Here is a 20,889-nt window from a genome sequence, read left to right as displayed (position 1 = left end):
TAGTAAATTTTTACGTTTTTCGTAACATCGTTATATATATATATATATAGAGGATCGAAATTTTTTTCAATTTTGCTCTCACAAGAAATTTATTTCACATAAAATTTTTATAATTAAAAATTTTTTGGTTATAGAAGTGTAATAAACAGCTTGTAAAATACATTTAATTTAAATAGATAATTGATGAATAATAAGTAATGTTTTATACCCACAGATTTTACACTTGTGATATAATTACACAGAAACAATAGTTTTTAGTTAATATTTGTAATATAAAGCTATACAAAAGCTTCTTGACTTAAGCCAGCCATGAGTTCAGTTGTAGCTGGCTTTCAGTTACAAACACTATAATTAAAAGACAAAGTGACTTATCAACTGATTAGAAGGTCGCAGATTGTGAAGGACGAAATCACACAACACGGTCGGTCCGCCTGTGATTTAATGCAAGGATTATTTGCATTCCGAGCCTACCGCCGCGGCGCTTAATCAAAATTTTACTCGAATTTCACATGATAATTATAGCTCACCTGTAATGCGATAACCCCTTACAACTCCATACTGTGACTCGTTATTTCTACCGACTTCGAATGTGTGGAATTTAATCTTATTGAATAATTGCAGTGCACAAACATGATAATTACCAACACAAATTGGGTGTCTAATATTATTATGCCATTGAATTAAACGGGTAATTCGAATTTGCATGTATATCTAAATCAGTTCGAACGGCTGATTTGTTTATCCGTTATGGAATGCCTGCCGCTGATATAATTCAAATAATGATCCGCAAAATGTTGATTTTAGTAAATCAAGCGTGGAATCTCATAGAGAAATTCAATTATGTCGCTATTTTTATTTCAATTTTAAAATTGAATACTGTCAATTATTAAATGCAATACTCCTGCACGACTTCGGGGGATTCAGAAATGGAATCCGATTAGGTCGTCAACGGGGATCAATATTACGACACAGTAAATTCCTTCGCAAACATTGAATGAAATAACATTATATAGAGCATGAATTTTACTAGTGCCAATAATTCATCGGAAATAATATCACGCCCGTTATAAATCGAATGGTCGTCAATATTAAGTGTTTTCTGAAATTCATCGGGCAATATCACATAAATCACACCAACGACGCCTGGATAATCCCAAATCGTGTATATCATTGATTTTATCGACATGAAGTGGCTCTAATTAGATTATGAATAATGGGCTGTATGTTTTATTAATCTCGTACATATTAACATATTCCTGCATTTGGTTTAATTGGAAATCTATTCGATTTAATTGTTAAAACCGATTGCATCTGTTACTTTTTGATACAATTTGAAGATGCGGGACAAATTGAAGAATTTTCTGTAAGCAAGTGCGACAGGCTATAAATTAATTAATAAATTAAAAAACATGAAGTTTTTTTATTTATTTTTATCAACATCTTAGGATTTCTGTTCTTTGGGCGCCTAAAACTATAAAATTTTGGTAAACTTTGAAAGAGGAAGAGGCTTTGATCTTTTGGTATTAAATTTATGGCCTATTTGAAAGCTATAAAATTTGTATTTTTGGTCATTAAAGATGACCAAATTACCTAATGACCATTTTACTTAATGACCCAGTTACCTGATGACTAAATTACCTGATGGCCTAGTTACTGAATTAACTAATGATGAAATTACTGAATGACGCAATTACCTTATGTCCAAATTACCAAATGACTAAATTATCAAAAATAATTAAAAGTTAGAAATGTTTTGGAATTGGATTAATTTAAGAATTTGAAGGAACTACATCTTTAGTCATATTTTAAGAATTTAGCGAATAAATTGTTACTGAAATTACTACTGAATAAAACTGGAAAAAAGTACTAAAAACGTCTGAAATGAGCAAATTACTTAATGATCAAATAAGAAAAGTTGGTAAAACGGCAATTTTTGAACTAATTTTTATGCCATAAAATTTGTATTTTTGGTCATTAAAGATAACCAAATTACCTAATGACGTAATGACCAAATTACCAAATGATCGAATTATATAATGACCATTTTATTTAATGACCCAGTTACCTGATGGCCTAGTGACTGAATTATCTAATAACCAATTACTGAATGACGAAATTACCTTATAATCAAATTTCCAAATGACTAAATGATGAAAAATTGTTAAAACTATAAATTTTGTCTAAATTAGGAATGTTTTGGAATTGGAGTAATTTAAGAATTTGGAGAAATTACATCTTTAGTCACATTTTATGAATTATTGAAATTACTACTGAATAAAAATTAAGAAAAAAAATTTATATGTATGTAAAAAATTTTTAAAGTCACGAAAAATCACTAAAACATAGAATGTAACTAAAAACCCAAAAAATCATTAAAACGTAAATATTCCCCAAATATGTAAACATTTTTTACAATCCTAAAAAATTACTAAAAACGTTTGAAATGAGCAAATTACCCAATGGTCAAATTACTTAATGTTCAAATGAAGAAAATTTGCTAAAACGGCAATTTTTGAACTAATTTTTTAAACCATAAAATTTGTATTTTTGGTCATTAAAGATAACTAAGTTGCCTAAGGGCTTAATGACCAAATTACCAAGTGGCCGAATTATATAATGACCATTTTACTTAATGATCCAGTTACCTGATGACCTAGTGACTGAATTATCTAATAACTAAATAACTGAATAACGGAATTACCTTATGACCAAATTACCAAATGACTAAATTACGAAAAATAGTTGAAACTATAAATTTTGTCTAAGTTATTAATGTCATTTTTAATCACATTTTACGAATTACTGAAATTATTACTGAATAAAACTGAAAAAAACGTAAAAAATTACTAAAATCACGAAAAATCACTAAAACATGGAATGTAACTAAAATTCCAAAAAATTATTAAAACGTAAATATTCCCCAGAAATGTAAATATTTTTTACAATCCAAAAAAATTATTAAAAATGTTTGAAATGAGCAAATTACCTAATGGCCAAATAACAGTTATTGAACAAATTTTTTATGATTTAGAATAAAATTCTACTTTATTATATATTTTTTGGGAACGTTTTATTTAGAAATACAAGATAAGAGAAGCCGTCCATTTAATAATCTGATTGAGGAATTATGATTGAAAAAAGGGAGAGTTAGGAGTCACCCAAAAAAACAAAACACAGACACAACCGTAAACAAGCCTTTGAAGGGAAAAACTCATCTCGGCAAAAGGAACATCGGGAATAAAGATAGTTCGTATCGGTCAACTTTTTGCCTTGTTACCGAGCGGCTGCGGAATATTTGTTTCTGTGCCAGCTGACGGCCGGCCGCGGCGTGACCAACTGATAGGCAAACTTTGCGCCCCGTCCGGCACCCCCCCGGAGCCGATGACACAGCGATTTATCAATGCCTCCTTGCGGAACTTTTTCCCCCATTTTTCGCCCGCTCCGGCCGTTAGACGTTCGCGTAGCAGTAACACGCTTTTTTCTTTGCGAACGATCTTCGTCGGATTTGTTTTTCCATTCGCCGGAAACGACAAGTTCATCAGCTGGCACTTAGCGAATACAATGTTTATTAGGTTTTTTGTTAGCTGCTGACAAACTGCTTTTTCATTACCATTCATTTTTGCAGATACATCCGGCCCGCTGCGTTTCTAAGGTGAGGAAAGGGTCTTTGTAGTCTTCGCAATTATTGTCCACGCACACGTACAAATTAGGATCATGTTTTCCTCGTGCAAACGGGATAATTCGGTCCAATTCAGCAACGCTTTTTATCAAATCGGGCCCTTAAATAATATAAAATTCCCTGTACTTGAGCGGCAAATGCAATTTTGTTGTTTAAGAGGAGGCTTTTAGTAGTAGAGTATTTAAATTACAGTCACTTTGCTTCGCCGTCTATTTCTGTGTCGTTTTTTAGGGCACCCGTCCCCGTTTTACTTCTTTATATTTTTGCCTCGCGTTTTTTCTCTGTTTCGCACTTAATGTGGATTTTAACACTTTCAATCTACCCTAATTGAATTCATTAGGACGCTTGCCCGGGCGAAAAATAAGGTCAGGAAAGATCAAAGTTGTTACGGGTAACATGTATTTAATTAAATCAAATGTCCATGGAGCGCCCAGTAACACATTTATCTCGATCATTTTTGCTTTATCCATCTCGTAATAAGAATAACAAATTTATGTTTAACTTTACGATGGTGATGGTACGTGAGTTAAAAAAGTTTTTATTGTCCGACTCGTATCAAAGTTTATCATATAAAGCCAAATTTAATCTGTTACAATGCAGTTAGGGAAAAACGGCCAAAAAGGTTTTATAGTTGTGAAACTTTTGCAGCAAATGTGTTATTGGATTTTAATATTAAAGTTTCGAAAATTTTACGACACCTCAGGTTACCGTACGACCTCAGCATAATTCGGAACGAAGTTTCCGGATCAGCCCAATCAATAGAAAGTCAAAGGCACAAACAAGAGTTAATTAACTCGGTTAAAAACATATTTCACTTTTCCACGAGGGTATATCGATAATTTGTAAGACAAACAGTCCAAATTAGAATCATTTAATTACGGCTCCAGTCCATGACACGGAAGATAAATAAATAAACATTTTTCAGGGTAAACAAACTTGAATGGCGAAAGGAGGAAATCAATAAGCAGACGTCTGTAAATAAACTTCGTGTGCCTTAACTGGGCTACGATTTGTTTGCTGTTTACACGGGACACAGAAAACATTCAAGTTTTTAGGAAAATATTTACCGCTCAAATACGCGACGGCTCTTTTTACATATGGAGAGTTTGTCGGCCGTCTTTTTTTACGTCCCTGAAATGGGTCACTGCCACGTACAAATGTAATTCGATTGGGGCGAGAAATGTCATGTTTTTCCTGGAAAGCTCTCGACTCAAGGGGTGGATAATATGTTATTAATGAAATCGGGAATGACGGATAACCTTTTCCCACACTCTACTTAAAATCAATCACACAAATCCTTAAAATAAATCAATACCGGCACAAAAAAGCTTACAAAAAACATGTGTGTACCCATCAATTGAATTATATTAATCGCGTGCATCGCAAGAAAAACATTTACCAATAATGCTTCCATTAATTACTGCAATGATTGATGCGGTGTTCAATTTGCTGGTCCAGAAACGTTTTTCTTGTTTTTTTTTTTGTCGTCGAGCCTTTGCAGTAAATCGAGCCCTACCACAGTCAATCAGGAAAGCACTCAAGGAAAATTAAAGACCACTGAGGGCCACTATTGTCAGAAACAAGCCTATGCTCCACGGGCACTTGAACCTGAACGAAAATTGATTTCGAACGATATTTTACTGATGATCTGGACCAAGTGAAAAACGACCAAATTATTTCCTAGATTCACAGCAAACATAGAAAACCGTTCCCAAGTTTTAAACGTTTTGAAGGAAAGTGATCTACAATATTCTTTTGAATTAATTAGTTATTTATGTTTTTCATATGTGGAAATGACTTAAAATTGAAATTAAATGGGAATATTCTTATTAAATCTTAATTTATTCATTTTATTCTTTGTTTTTAAATCTAATAAATGATTTTATAATTTTTTAACTTAAACATTTATGAAAAATTATTGGAAATTTGGCCTTGATTTATTTATATTTCTTATTAGACTTTTTTAATTATACTAATAATATAATAAGCGTTGAAAAAATCTGATACTATAAATTTTTTGAAAATTTGAAAGTTATGCTCATTAGACCTTGATTTATTCATATTATATTATGCTTTAAAGGTAATAAGTAAAAATAATTTAAGGTTATAAATCTCTATTAAAAATTCTCGTTTCTTGAAATTTTGTATACCCAAAATTTTTTGAAAATTTGAGTGTTGTTACCCATTTGACCTTGATTTATTCATCTTATGAAAATTTTTTTGAAAATGTGACCTTGATTTACATATCTTATTATACGTTTTTAAGGCTAATAAATACTAATAATATAATAAGCCTTCAAAAAATCTGATACTATAAATTTTTTGAAAATTTAAAAATTATGCCCATTAGACCTTGATTTATTCATATTATTCTATGTTTTAAAGGTAATAAAAAAAATAATTTAAGGTTATAAGTCTGTACTGAACATTCTCATTTCTTGAAATTTTGTATATCCAAATTTTTTCGAAAGTTTGAGAGTTGTTACCCTTTTGACCTTGATTTATTCATCTTATGAAAAATTTTTTGAAAATTTGACCTTGATTTATATATCTTATTATACGTTTTTAAGGCTAATAAATACTAATAATATAATAAGCCTTTAAAAAATCTGATACTATAATTTTTTTGAAAATTTTAAAATTATGACCATTATACCTTGATTTACTCATATTATTCTAGTTTAAAGGTAATATGTAAAAATAATTTAAGGTTATAAGGCTCCATTGAAAATTCTCATTTCTTGAAATTTTGTATATCCAAATTTTTTCGAAAGTTTGAGAGTTGTTACTCAATTGACCTTAATTTATTCATCATATGAAAATTTTTTGGAAAATTTCACCTTGATTTACATATCTTATTATACGTTTTTAAGGCTAATAAATACTAATTATATAATAAGCCTTTAAAAAATCTGATTCTATAATTTTTTTGAAAATTTTAAAATTATGACCATTAGACCTTGATTTACTCATATTATTCTAGTTTAAAGGTAATATGTAAAAATAATTTAAGGTTATAAGGCTCCATTGAAAATTCTCGTTTCTTGAAATTTTGTTTACCCAAAATTTTTCGAAAATTTGAGAGTTGTTACTCAATTGACCTTAATTTATTCATCATATGAAATTTTTTTGGAAAATTTCACTTTGATTTACATATCTTATTATACGTTTTTAAGGCTAATAAATACTAATGATATAATGAGCCTTGAAAAAATCTGATACTATAAATTTTTTGAAAATTTGAAAATTATGACCATTAGACCTTGATTTATTCATATTATTCTATGTTTTAAAGATAATAATTAAAAATAATTTAAGGTCTCTACTGAAAATTCTCATTTCTTGAAATTTTGTATACCCAAAATTTTTCGAAAATTTAAGAGTTGTTACCCATTTGATCTCATTTTATCTTATTTTATATTTTAAGGCTAATTATAAGTTATTAGTATCCATTGAAAATTCTTATGCTATTTTATTAAAAATTCTCTTATCTGAAATTTTTCAAAAATTTGAGTATTATTCCAATTAGATCTTGATTTATTTATCTAGTTCTACGTTTTCAAGGCTAATAAGCAATAATCATTTAAGTTTATAAGTCTCAATTGAAAATTCTTTTACCCAAAATTCTTCAAAATTTTGAGTCTTGTTCTCATTAGACTTCGATTTATTTATCTTTTGAGACTAATAAGGTATAATAATTTGACTTTATAAGCCTCCATTGAAAATTATTGTATATAACTTTGTGTTTACTTCCTATTTGAAAACACCATTTAACACATTGGTGACTTTCATCCAGGACATGATTGGACCATCCAAATGGTACCGATTAATTTCCCCATCGGTGGACCGGTTTACCTATTCATTAGTTAAATCAATTACCGGTTACAAGGGATGACGTACACGCTCTCCAATCTCAAAGTGAATCTGACAGTGGCGACCGTAGATGATGGGACACGGTCCCGCAGCGAAGTGTGGGGCGACTTTGATAAATTGCCGCAATTCGTAATAAAACACACCCCGTCGTGTCTAATTACGAACTCCGGCCCTTTTGATATATTTAACATGGCCGCGTGTGTGTGTGTGTGTGTGTGCAAGCGAGCTTTGAGTATGGGACTGCGAAATGATGGGCGAGATATGTGGAGCCGACCTCGTTATACGCCTCGATTTTCCTTTAGCGAAGTTTTTCTACATCTGGTTTAATTGCATAAAGGGGTTAAACGATGGAGTATTTGCGCGAAGTCATTTTTTATTTGATTACACAAAGGTTCACACTTCTTTTTTTTTTTTTTAATTCGTGCCGTGTGTGCACGTTATTATGAAATATTTTTTGCTCTATGATATAGAACTAAAAAATGGTAATAACGTGAAAGGTATTTCGACCATTTCCATCAAACATACATTCCTAACGAATCGGACAAAACATTTAAAAATATTTCATCCATTCAATGTACAAAAAAAAGTTAAAACATAGCTACAGTAAACAGCAAAATTGGTCGATATTGACAACATTTAATGATACGCAAGTGGAAATACGGATTGCGCCCATTATTAACTAACTAATAAAACTGAACGCTGAGATACGAACGTATTATGAGCGAAACGGAAATTTAATTTTCCAGGGGATATTATAAAGTTTTGTGAATTTGTAGTTCACTAAACGTTCGCTCCGATGGTCAGAAGTGAAAAGAAGATAAATGCGAATTGATACGGCAGCATTGTTAATTGATTTTTAATGGAATTGCCAATTCCCATGGTAATCTCCTTAAAATTCTAAATATTCGGTTTGAAACACAAAATACGTATGAAAATTATAACACACAATTTGCCCAATATATCGTTTTAACTAAAATAAATTCAACAATTTGAGTATTGTTACCATTAGACCTTCTTACTCTTATATTTCTTATACTATTTATAATTCTTATACCTGATATTTTAGTCCCGTTAGAGCCCTTCCTAGATTTAAGATTAATAAGTAACTTAAAGTTATAAGTCTGGTTTGAAAATTCTCATTTTAGAAATAATTTTTTTTTAAATTATCCCCAATAGTTCTTCATTTATTTATTTTTATTCTGTTTTTAATGTTAATAAATCATAAAAATTTTAGGCCAGAAGTCAATTTTGAAAATTCTCCAGCTAAAAATTTCTTGAAAACTCTTATACCAGAAATTTTTCGAAAATTTAAATCTTGTTCCATTAGTCCTTATGTTATTTAATTTATTCTCATTTCAGAAACATTTTTATATAAATTTCTAGATAATTGTAGTCTTATTTGTTCCCAATAGATCTTGATTTGTTTATTTTACTGTATGTTTTGAAGGCTAATAAATAAAAATTTAAGGATAGAAGACAATTTTGAAAATTCTCGAGATAGATATTTCTTGAAAATTCATGTGTTGTTCCCATTTCTAGCACTAATGACTTATTTTTAATATAATTACTTATTTCCTAGCTAAAATTGTAAATTTCTGTGTTTAAACAATTGAAAGTAAATAATTCGTTCAATGAATGTGTGTTTTTCATACGAATTTTAAATATAAAACAGGAAAATGCATTTTAAAATTATAACAAACAAAAAGAAAATTCAATTTGTCCAGTCTATAGGTTTTAATTAAAGTAAATTGAGTATATTCTACAAAATGGTATAATGAAGTTACCATTTTATAAATATCTAGTATTTTTACAAAAAATGCGAATATGCATATTAAATATTATAACATGAAATATGATGTTATTAAATTAATTGTGTTAGTGACAGGTTTTTATTAATAAACAAAATATCAGTTTACATGTATATTTATGAGAAAAACGTTCGATAAAAAACGTATTTACAAATTTCTGGTTTATAAAAATTATAACATGGAATTTAATATTAACAAATATCAGTTTCCATTTAACAAAAATATATAATGTTTTTGTATTGTTATGAATTTTTATTAACAATGAAAATTGTTACAAAAAACTATGTATGTAGAAATACATATATAAAAAATCTGAAACGTTCTTGCCTTAATAATTGAAAACGAAAATCTATTAACGAGGTCCTAAAAAACTGTCCAACACCAAATTATAAAGTAATTTAGACGTAAAGTGCCCTCTTCTCCGACCCCCCAAACACTAGCGTAACGATGGATTAATTGGAACAGTGATTGATGTGATTTTCGTTGGTTTTTAAAAAGGATTTTCATGTTTCATTAAAAATTTATCAAAAAGTCTACTTTCCGCTAATTCATCAGCATATTTTTAGTATGTTTTTCTACAAGGGTTTCCAGTTGTTTCAATTATTCAACATGCACTCAGAATTTTTAATTTTAAATCCGTGTCATTGTTTATTTATTCAACATTCATCTAATTGATAATTATAATAATAATTTATTAAGTGGTAAAATAGAAAACATGCATGAATTAATGATATATGTTGTGTGATATATTAATATATATTGTGGGTATGTTTATGAATGTAATAAGATTTTATTTATATATTGTTTTATTACGTCCGTATATTTTAAATTTAAGTATATTTAGTAAATTTTGACCATTTCTTTTTAGTACGTTGTAAAACTCGATTAAATCGACTATAAAATATGAAAACACAAATTTAATTTAAAAGTATTGCTTTTATTTTGTGGAGCTAATATTTATTAACGTGACGCGAGATGAATAAAACCACTCAATAATTTTGATAAGCTCAGAAATTTTAGGTATGATTATAATCAACTGGTCTAATTAAATTTACACAGTCCGACAGATTTATTATCTTAATTAATTATCGAAATTCTTGAACAATATTTCACGAGATTTTAGGGAGTGTCAGATTTATTGCGTATTTTCTGTGCTTTATTACTGCCTAGTTGATTAACATATCGATTAAAATATTAAGTGCAAGGCCCAATTTTGGTCGGAATCTGGTTTTATGAAAATTAGAAGTCGCCAGGAATGACTAAATATATCCAATTAACTAATTTGTACAGACAATGTATAATTCTACGTTTCCCTTATACTAATTCTCCAACTGACCTCAGAACCTAAGGGCCATTTATTTCGTATGAGACCGAGCCTAATGAATGCTGATTAATTCAGCAAATCCGACCACATCTAATCGCGTTTGGCATATTTAATATAGAGATAATCACTGTCAACCACTTGCCAATCTCCAGCGATTTCCAATTAGGCCGCAAATTATATTAAATGATGCGTTTCCTAACAACTAAGCAATCATTTATTTAATATAAAATCGTTGTGTAAGCAGCCATCATCTAACCCAATTCAAAAGGGGGATAATTTGTAGTGGGTAAATTATTCATTCCAATTAAATGTATAATATTATTGATTTGGTGTGCATAATTATGTAGTGGTTTAGAGTTCATCTATCAATTATTTTTAGACATCCACTTTTTGATTAATAATTAATTTTAATTATTTATGTTCCTAAAATGCTGATTATGTGGTTAATGCACAATAATATACAACTAATGCATTTGTAATATGAATATGAAAAACTGTAAATTATAATTTATGCAACATTTCAATATTGTCACATTGATGTAGTTGAAACAATTTAGCTTAATTGTGTTTTATTGTGGCTACAAATGTAGATTTTTTATAATAATTTGATTGTTTTCATCAATGCTTATTTTTACAAAGTGTGGAGTGGATAAATGGAATAATTTAAAAAATCAGAATACGAATTTTAATCACAAGTCTAAATTTAATTTATAAAAAATAATGGTTTTGCTTAAATTAAATGTCCTACAGGCACAAAACTACGCAAAAGTTTGTTATATACACTATGCTGGGCCAAAAAATCGACTATTTCCGAAATTTGTTCCAAGACACCTTTAAGAAATGCCCTTAATTTTAACATGAAGGTCCACCTTATCTCTGTTTTCCATTTTTTCTTGAGCTCTATATGGCAAAATCCATATCTCACCATTACTTGATCGTACAGAAAATTTCTATTTACACATTCTGTAGGAAATTGAACGCTCTACAAAAAAGGTATTTTACAATTTTTTTAAAACTTACCGTTTAGAAGATATCGGAGGTCAAAATTATGAAACAAAAAGGATATTTTATCACTGAAAAATACTTTCAAAATTAAAGTTCCTATATTTATGTCCAACACAATTCAGAAAAATGTATGTAACTTTTTATAGAATAAGTATAGAGTAATTTTTAGAATACTGTATAAAAGAACAGTTCACATTAAATAAAAGAGCTGTGGTTAAACAACTTAAACAGTTGCTGTAATAATGGCCACCACTGTATATATTTATCATAGTATTGATTACCCTAAACTAATTGTAAGGTCGGAAACTGAATTTCAATAAATCTCATCGAGAAACTTCTTAAATTGGCGCCAAAGGAATATATATTTTTTTATTTCGAAGTATTTCGTAAGTCTTGTCGAAACTTTCTAATGTACAGAGATTGATTATTCAAGCTCAATGCCGGACATTACACCAATACAAAACGGGACAAGCGCCGAATTCTTTAAACTGCATTTTTGAAAGTTCGAAAACATAATTTCGCAGAGAACCCACTCCTCCCTCCACGATTATTAATTTCACCTGCCAAAAAGTTCTAATCACTTTTATTGGAGCGTAGCTCCCTCATCTCATTTACTTATCTTGCATGTCGTGTCTGAACACCGGGGGCTCGGTTTTCAAATACTTCGCTGGAACTGACTACGCCTCATTCTAGAGCACTCGGGATGTTTGCTAGTTTTACTGGCGTCGAAGTTGAGAGGCAAACTGCACCGTACGGAATTCCACCGGCAAAATTAAAATGATTTTGAAATAGTTGACGGGCCTGGCGGGACTTAATGCCGCTAGAAACTTCCGTTCGACCATAATAGAGCAGTTCACGGCGTGCTTGATAAATGACAGATAATTTTAATCCTTTTAAATAGTTTATGGCTGTTTTAAATAAGGCCATCCGTTTCTGAAATTAATTTTCAAGTGTTATTTATATATACGTGTTCCAAAGAGTAATTTGTAATCTCTTGTTACAGGTAAGAACACTTCACCTTCAATTCATACGGCACATTGCAGTATTTCCCACGGTAAGTCTCAACTCATCTTATAATATGGGATTTTATCCACTAAAATGTAGCTGTAAGGACACGTCGACGAAACAATGAATTATCCTTGAAAGTCCGTGATTTATATTCTTGGCTCAAGCCTAAATCGTCTTAATCCCAAAGACGTTTTCTTTGTGACTGTGGACACGTAGATGTTTTCATTGTCTGTGTTTATTAATTAGTTGTCGGAGACGGGACACGTCGCGAAACTGTGTCGGGGGCGGTTCAAAGCCGATTACATCGAGTTGCGGTCTTAGGCACGGACTCCTTATAATATTAAGATAAGGGACGGCCAATTTATTAAGCAGAGAGGTGCCTTAATTGGACCCTGCGACATTTGGACGAGTAATTATACGCCGAAGAACTCAGGTTCAGTCATTTTTATGTATTAGCCAGAGGGTCAACAAGCAAATTTACATTGTACTCATCTAGGATTAAGTGATAATCTCTACTAATATTATACAATCTGTAAATTTGCACAGATTTACTATTTTTGCTCCTTATTGTTGCAACACATTAAGATTTTGTCTGCCTCTCTTCCTTTATAAAAGATATTAAAAATAATGGATATGTTACTCAATAAAGGAAAGTTAAATGTTACTGTACTTTTGATCCTTGAATTTTTTCAAATATTAATAAATACCTAACTAAACCTACAAATAAACAATTATATTTTTGTATAACATTCTAAATATGTGACACTAATATAGATATTCAAGATAAATCAAGACAAATGAGAATTTCTAAAGTTACAGAATTTATTTAGTAAATCACATATTGAATCGTAGTTTTAGAAAATCATTTGTCTAATGTTTTCTCTTCAAATATCAGAAAAATTTTTAGATGGTCATTTTATATTTTACCCCATTTATAATTCATACGTCCTATTTTTTTCTGGTATTATTTCTTGGTTTCACTGTACATCTAAAATTTTATTCACGAAAACAAAACTTTTCCTTTTTGTTTCTTAGGGTAAATCTATTCATTGAAAGCTTGTTATGAAACAAATTTATTAGGCTAATATCTGTGATTACATTGCATTTATCACGTTATGAGACTTCTAACAAGTTATTATAATAAATAACGATTTTGTTAATTAAACCGAATCAACGCAATTCATTAGTTATAACCGGGAGTTATAATGCAGTTCATTTGCGTCCCATTAATCACATTATTGTGCGAAAAGTGAGCCGCCCCATATTGCGGTGCCACCGCCATAAACCCAGATATAACTGACTAACGATCTTAACACCCCATAAATAGACACATCAACGTCGCACTCATCCCGCCATTCAGCCCGCCGAGTAACTCGCAAACAATTTCCTTCGCACATAATCTCGAGATCTGGAAAAGAAGTCCGCGCTGCGAAATCGAGCGGTGCCCGCGTAGATATCTGTCTCATTATTTAAGATAGAGCCGAAACGGGAAGTGGAAGAGGGGACAGATAAGTCGGAGCGTGGCACAAAAGCGGCCCTACCGCGGCAACAATAGCGCCCCACGACATTCCGACGCTTAATGGAAATTTGAAATAATATACAAAAGGGCTATAAATGGAATAGTTCTTGAGACGTGTTCGGAAGTCGGAGCCGATTTTGAACTGTAACAGCCGACTCGAGATGCGATCGATGGCGGAGTGTGCCAATTTTCGGCGCTCAAGTGGGACAGCGAGTCTGGCTATTTCCCCAACGACGGGACGAACGGGAGTATTTCTTCGGGTAGACATTTAAAACAGCTTTACGAATGTTTTATTGCACGAATTGTCAAATATTTGAACCGCAATCCGATGGCATTGTAAGAGGAAACGATCTTGGTGCCAGGAAATCTTAGATTTTGAGAGTCAAGATTTTTTGGTCTTGAATCAAAAGATAAGAAGACTTAAGAGTGTACACTATTGAAATTATCGTTAAATTTTGTGAAATGTGTTGAAGGTTATTCGATTGGTGTTTCTAAAATTTATTGGTAGATATATTAATATACTAATTTAAATATGTAAAATAATTAAACTTCAGTCTCTAGCTAATTTCTTTAGAAAGATATTTGGTCTTAAAATAAAATACAAGAATACCCAAGTGTGTAGTTAGTTACACTCCTGAAATTGTCATTGATTCTTGTTTCTAAAATTTATTGGTAGATGTTATAAGGATTTAAATGTAGAAAACAATTAAACTTCAGTCTTTCAGAAGGAAATGGTCTTGAATTAAAAGATAAGAATGTTTAAATGTGTATCTACTCTACAGAAACTATTGTTAATTTTTGTGGAGGGAATTAAGGGTGTTGGACTGGTGTTTCTAAAATTTATTGGTAGATATATTAATATAATAATTTAAATATGTAAAATAATTAAACTTCAGTTTCTAGCTAATTTCTTTGGAAAGATATTTGGTCTTAACACAAAATAAAAGAATACTTAAGTGTGTAGTTAGTTACACTGCTAAAATTATCATTAATTCTTGTTTCTAAAATTTATTGGTAGTCGTTATAAGGAGATAAGTCTAGAAAATAATTAAACTTCAATCTTTCAGAAGGAAATGGTCTTGAATTAAAAGATAAGAATGTTTAAATGTGTATCTACTCTACAGAAATTATTGTTAATTTTTGTGAGAGGAATTAAGGGTGTTGGACTGGTGTTTCCAAAATTTATTGTTAGACATATTAATATAATAATTTAAATATGTAAAATAATTAAACTTCAGTCTCTAGCTAATTTCTTTGGAAAGATATTTGGTCTTAACACAAAATACAAGAATACTCAAGTGTGTAGTTAATTACACTGATAAAATTATCATTAATTATTGTTTCTAAAATTTATTGGTAGATGTTATAATGATTTTAATATCGAAAATAATTAAACTTCAATCTTTTAGAAGCAATTGGTCTTGAATCAAAAATAAGAATGCTTAAAATAGATGTAGATGGTGAAATGATGTTTTTCGAAATAGAAATGTAAACAAATAAGCTGGAAACTTTATCAGTTATTAAAATACGATTATGACATTTTACATTACACAAAATCAAAAAATTTTCCTGAATTTACTACCACGTTTGTTTCGTAATAATTTTTATTACTAATAAATTATTTATGTCAACAAATAAACTCCCAATTAAATTTTGAATGGCATCAAATATTTTATGCACCTAGCGATTATTTCATTATTTAGATACCGAGGCGCAAATTAATTTTAGCAGTAGACGACATCATAAAAGAGCAAGACAATCAAAACCTAACAAACTGCACCACCCCCGAAACTTCATGAACAATAAATTGACCCGGTTCCAGAAAGATGCCAGCTGCATGCCGAAATCAAATTATAAGATTGAAATAAATCAGGCTCGGATGGTCCGCATTGTTTCGTATAAACTGTAAATTAATTAAAATTTAGGCTGTGCCCGCGACGAGATCTAATACGTAGCAGCCGGCACAAAATTGTGCCGGCCCGTGTAATTTATAATGAATGTTTCATTTAATTTTGCAGGTGAAAATTTTGCAACACGTCGAAAATTGATGGCCGTTAAAATCGGCGCTTATCACATTGAATTAATCGCGTTTATATATTAACGGCCTGTATTAATTGTATTTTGTTTATCATTCAAAGTAATGAAATAAAAAATGTCAGTTGTGTATTAAATGTAAGTTTATAATCAAATATTTGCGGAGAATAAACAATAATCCTCTTAACATTTAAGATTCTTTACATCCGAAAGTACACTGTAGATGGAGGATGACTGACAATTTATCAGCGAGGATTATATTTTGTTTGTTCGTAAAGTTTAGAAAAAAACCTCAATTTATTTTAAAATATAATGAACGAGGCGGAAGTTTCGATGATGTTGAAGCTTGAAAGTTGTAATGAAGGAATCGCTATTAATTCTAAATGGGAGAACAATTTTATTTTAGAAAACGAAGCATTATTGATCACCCTTTTAGGTTTAAAAATATCTATGCAAAATTAATTTCTAATTATAAGTTATTATAAAATATTTATCTAAATTTATTGAAGCGACACTGCCACAAACATTTTTTCATATACATACAAATTAAATTTGGTTCCAGATCATTTTATGAACTCCATAACTGATCATAATTTGCTTCGAATCACTTCTACATTTACATACATAATAAAAAATATAATAGTTAAATAAAATTTACTAAATTGTTTAATATTTTTATATACACATACAGTGTGACCTATTTAAAAACAGGGCCAAATTCAACTTAGTTCCAGATCATTTTATGAAGTCCATATCTGATAATAATTTGCTTCAAATCTCTTCAGCATTCACTTACTTAATTAAAAATATAATAATTAAATAAAATTTACTAAACTGTTAAACATTTTTACATATACATACAGTGTGACCTATTTTAAAGCAGGACCAAATTAAATTTGGTTACAGATTATTTTACGAAGTCCATTTCTAATCATAATTTGCTTCGAATCTCTTTTTAGATTTACACACATAATTAAAAATATAATAATTATATAAAATTTACTAAACTGTTAAACATTTTACATATACATACAGCGTGACCTATTTTAGAGCAGGACCAAATTAAATTTGGTTCCTGATCATTTTATGAAGTCCACTTCTGATCATAATATGCTTCGAATCTCTTTTTAGATTTACATACATAATTAGAAATATAATTATTTAATAAAATTTATAAAACTGTTAAATATTTGTATATATACATACAGTGTGACCTATTTTAAAGCAGGACCAAATTAAATTTGGTTCCAGATTATTTTATTAAGTCCATATTTGGTTATAATTTGCTTTGAATCTCTTCTACATTTACATACAAAATTAAAATTATAGTAATTAAATAAAATTTACTAAACTATTAAATATTTTACATATACATATATCGTGACCTATTTTAAAGCAGGACCAAATTAAATTTGGTTCCATATCATTTTATGCAGTCCATTTCTGATCATAATATGCTTCGAATCTCTTTTACATTTACATACTTAATTAAAAATCTAATAATTAACTAAAATTTACTAAACTGTTAAACATTTTTACATATACATACAGTGTGACCTATTTTAAAGCAGGACCAAATTAATTTTTTTTCCAGATTATTTTATTAAGTCTATATTTGGTTTTAATTTGCTTTAAATATCTTCTACATTTACATACAAAATTAAAATTATAGTATTTAAATAAAATTTACTAAACTTTTAAACATTTTACATATACATACAGCGTTACCTATTTTAAAGCAGGACCAAATTAAATTTGGTTCCTGATCATTTTATGATGTCCATTTCTGATCATAATATGCTTCGAATCTCTTTTACATATACATACATAATTAAAAATATAATAATTAAATAAAATTTATTAAACTGTTAAATATTTTTACATATACATACAGTGTGACCCATTTGAAAGTAGGAGGCCTCCAATAAATTTGAATTTTTGTCCGGTTTTAACAACCTTTTATTTCAATTGTAAAGCATGAAACAAACAAGAACAAAATCTCATGTTTTTTGGTCCAAAACCAAAACCTACAGGGTAACTTTTTAGGTTTGAAAGTTGAAAAAATCATATTAGCAATATTTTTATAGAAAATATGACAACACCACTGAATGACATGACACTTAACTAGAAGTACATATTTTTGTGCTGAAAATAGTTTGTTAAAATCGTACAAAAAATACAAAATTTAGGAGGCTGTCCCGCTTTCAAATAGGTCACGCTGTATATTTAAGAACTCATAAAGTGATGGAGCCTATTCAATAATATATAAATTTAGTTTGCAGTAGTGCATTTCCATTTTGCCATCGATTTTGAGTGCTTGCGTCTGTTGCAGCACTTGATAACGTTATGACATAAGTTATTCATGAAATTTTCGTTTGTATCTCCCTTACTACAAACATGACAGGCACACTTTAAAATGTATCTTTTTGTCGACCTATTTCATCATAATTTTTACGATATTAGGTATTTAAATATAGTAATTAAGTGGACCCTTTTGAGCATACACCGGTGTTAATTGTAGTCGCTTACAATCTCGGTACTAGTATGCTTTCAGCGTGTCGCTTGTGGGCTACAAACGGTGCCGGCATTGTCCAAGATTATTCCCGTTTATGTTGCAAATAACACGACTAACTAGTTTATTGGTTGACGTGTCCACAAATAATTTCGCATCCTCCGGTATCACGGCCTAACAAGGTCCCACTTGTATGCGGGACGCATGCATGCATGCATAATCCAGTCACAAATTGCCGTATCAGGCCTTCGCGCCGGAAAAAAGTTTTTAATTGGATTGTTGGCTCGTTTTTATTGTTGTCGTGTGCGAATTGTTAATCGGTTCAAAATCGTGGAATGCTGGAATGTCGGCTGTTAAAAATGTAATTTTCTTTTATGGTGGTTAAAAAAGGTGTGCAATAAGAAGTATGATTTGAATTCGTGCTTCCGAAACAATTCATTTTAAATTGACTTAATGCTACTTTGTGACGAAATCGTTTTAATGGATTTTCATTGGATGGTTGAGTGTCTGGGGTGAATTCCATTTTTCTGAAGGATGCCCAATTCATTTAAAAGTATTGTCTTATGTTTGAGTGATAATAAATATACAAGGTGTTTCTAAAATACATTGTCAAAATATGGGAGAAGTTGGATCACGTCTAATAAAGAAGAGGAAGAAATAATTTGGCGACTTCCACAAGAAATTCTATTTTTAATTTACTCAACGAACATGTTTGGGCTGATGAACACTAAAGCAAGTAATTTAAAATAAATGTTTAGGCTGCGACATTAGGAAATAAATTACTAAACTATACTTTTCTTCTTTGTAATTTGACTGGAAGAATGTATCTTCCATTTATAGAGACAAGACTTCCTCGAAGTTACACCTCTGGACAGAAGAAATGATCATGTTCATGATGATACTCATCTCCATTTTGGGCAATGTCATCAAATTTTCTAAATGAATAATTTAATCAAGGGAATGACGTTCCTATAAATTGATCTTCAAGGTCATCAGACCTTAATTCATTGGATTTTACAGTGTGGGCCAAATGAAAGAGAAAGTCTAGGCTGCATTGAACTTGATTTTTTATTATATGAAAATCACTTCACTTTCTTCAGATATTTAAACTGAATTATTTAGAGTCAACATGTTTTTATCATGTTTCTAAATTATGTCCACCAGTCTTAGAAGTGTTAAAAATAATTTATCGAGGATCATGCATAAACCAGTCACAAATTTGAAAAGTTTGGAAGGTGCATCAGCATTTTCATTGGATTTTACAGTGTGGGCCAAATGAAAGAGAAAGTCTAGGCTGCATTGTACTTGACTTTTTATTATATGAAAATCACTTCACTTTCTTCAGACATTTAAACTGAATTATTTAGACTGTTTTTATCATGTTTCTAAATTATGTTCACCAGTCTTAGAAGTGTTAAAAATAATTTATCGAGGGTCATGCATAAACCAGTCACAAATTTGAAAAGTTTGGAAGGTGCATCAGCTATATTCAGGGTCAAAAAGTGACATTTTAATTGGATCTCTTTGTTCTTTTTAAACTTTCGTTTGCTGTGTACTGTAATCGTTAAAAAATTGCGCCATACCACCAGTTTTATGGGCTTACAAATGCCTTCCGGCTCGTTGAACAGGCAAAAACTAATTCTCTTTCGTGAAAATTATTAGGGAGATTTAAAATTTAATTTCATTCTGTGCAACACGAATTCTTTTTTTGTGTACATATGTGTCCATTAAAATAAAAATTAAATAATATCTGTGTAAACGGGAAACGTTAGAAATTAAAATACGTATATCCACCCCGAATTTAGTCAGTTTACTGTAACACAATAGATTAAATATTAAAATTTAACCAAACATAACACTTTATTAAATGCCTTGAACGAATTCAAAATTCATTAACCCCAACAACATGTAAACCACGAACGGCAAAAAGGACTACATCCCCATTCAGGTGCGTTATTAGGGTTCAATTAGAATATTTGTATTTTGTCGGCGAAACGATCTACGTCCGTTTATATTTGTACCGGTTTCGAAACGTTTAATTTCCACGGTCGCTACGTGATGGAACAAATAACCATTTCCACCTACCTAATTTATGACCCCTTCTGCACCCTGATACGGAATTAGCAT

At 30.2% G+C, this 20,889-nt stretch overlaps 1 protein-coding gene across 10 annotated transcripts in view; it reads left to right on the top strand.

The window, feature by feature from the left end:
* Nucleotides 1-20,889, top strand: part of LOC109597654 (complexin) — a 326,764-nt gene that overhangs the window by 102,857 nt on the left and 203,018 nt on the right. For 2 of the 10 annotated variants that reach the window (XM_049967335.1, XM_049967334.1), the window contains one exon: nucleotides 3,626-3,652. The exons of the other annotated variants lie outside the window; for them this stretch is intronic. The gene's annotated coding sequence lies outside the window, so the exon portion shown is untranslated. The remainder of the gene's footprint in view (nucleotides 1-3,625; nucleotides 3,653-20,889) is intronic. 10 annotated transcript variants of the gene reach the window in all.

The sequence above is a fragment of the Aethina tumida genome, chromosome 5, assembly GCF_024364675.1.
Source record: "Aethina tumida isolate Nest 87 chromosome 5, icAetTumi1.1, whole genome shotgun sequence".
NCBI lineage: Eukaryota > Metazoa > Arthropoda > Insecta > Coleoptera > Nitidulidae > Aethina > Aethina tumida.
Note: the sequence above shows the minus strand (reverse complement) of the source record. Positions and strands in the feature narration are given on the sequence as shown.